Here is a 1,317-nt window from a genome sequence, read left to right on the forward strand (position 1 = left end):
CAACAAAACTTAACCATTCATAGACAAAATCTCATAAGATCCATAAATAAAATAAAGATGTGCAATATAAAAGAAAAATTGTTCACAAACCACGGCTACAAGCCTCAAAAGAAAGTCTTAAATTTCCACCATCAACAACTTAATAAATAAAATCCTCTAACGCATAAGACTCCAAATAACCAACCCTGTCACTATCATCAGAATTCCTGCTAACGCCGCCAGATAAGTGTGCAAACTCCTAATCGCTCTCCTAGCAATGAAAATCAACTCTAATGAACAATCCATCGTATTATCTTGAGTGCCTAGCGCTATAATCACTCCATCAGCGAAGTGTCGATAATGCTCCAGCCTAAGTTGACACATCTCAAGATCTTGAGCCATGCCCAAAACCCATAAATTCTCCAGGGTAGTCATACCCGAAGAGCGCTCCGATGTGGTCATGGTAGTGGGTAAGGGTGTTACACTACGAGTGCGTGACCGTGATGGCTCCCTCACGGCTCCAGATGGGGCGGAGAAAGACACCCTCACAGGTGGAGGAATGCTCATATGGGCGGTGGTCCGAACTCTAGCTCCATGTGGCGCTATAGGATGCGCGGGTACAGAGTGAGGCGGCTGTGGGGTGGGTGATCGCGCCGAAGATTCAGTGACATCGTTGCCACTATCGTAAACGTGCTCTGAGGGATCGTAGTCTCCGGAATTCGAATATTCATTTTCTGACGACATAATGCTGCGATATTTAATAAAATTTTAAATTATTAAACGAATCATAATAAATGACAAAAAGATGCAAAAATTTATGCAAACTCACGTATGTGAACCGTGCTTTTCTTATTGAGTAAGAAGTCCTTAACTTTTAGACAAACACCTAACATAACCGATCTGCGTCTCTCCTTATACATACATAATTAGACACAGGTGATCAGGCTCTGTCTAGTTAGAGTATGCTAAGAAGTCACTCGTTCTGGTTATTTTAGTAGTATGTCCGTTTTAAATTTTTGAGACTCTTTCTAAGAAAATTAATTCGTAAATATTTTTTTTGGGTTATAGTGTATGGTTTTCTTAGAAAACCGGTGTTCTCTATAACCTACAGCTCTGATACCAAATCTGTCACACCCCGTTAAAGCGAAAACGCGAGGTATGGCAGGTGGAGTCTCATAGCGATAGAGTATAAGTAACACAACCATACATTTTAAAATTTAAWTACATCATAACCAAAGTTTACAATCCCAAAGATAAGTTTATAATTTAAACACAAAAAAAAAATTGAAGGTGATGATTGTGACACGGCTTCTTTTAAGAGTCACCATGAGCCTTTCT

The sequence above is a fragment of the Cynara cardunculus genome (genome assembly GCF_001531365.2).
Source record: "Cynara cardunculus var. scolymus isolate 2C chromosome LG 16, CcrdV1, whole genome shotgun sequence".
Taxonomy (NCBI): Eukaryota; Viridiplantae; Streptophyta; class Magnoliopsida; order Asterales; family Asteraceae; genus Cynara; species Cynara cardunculus.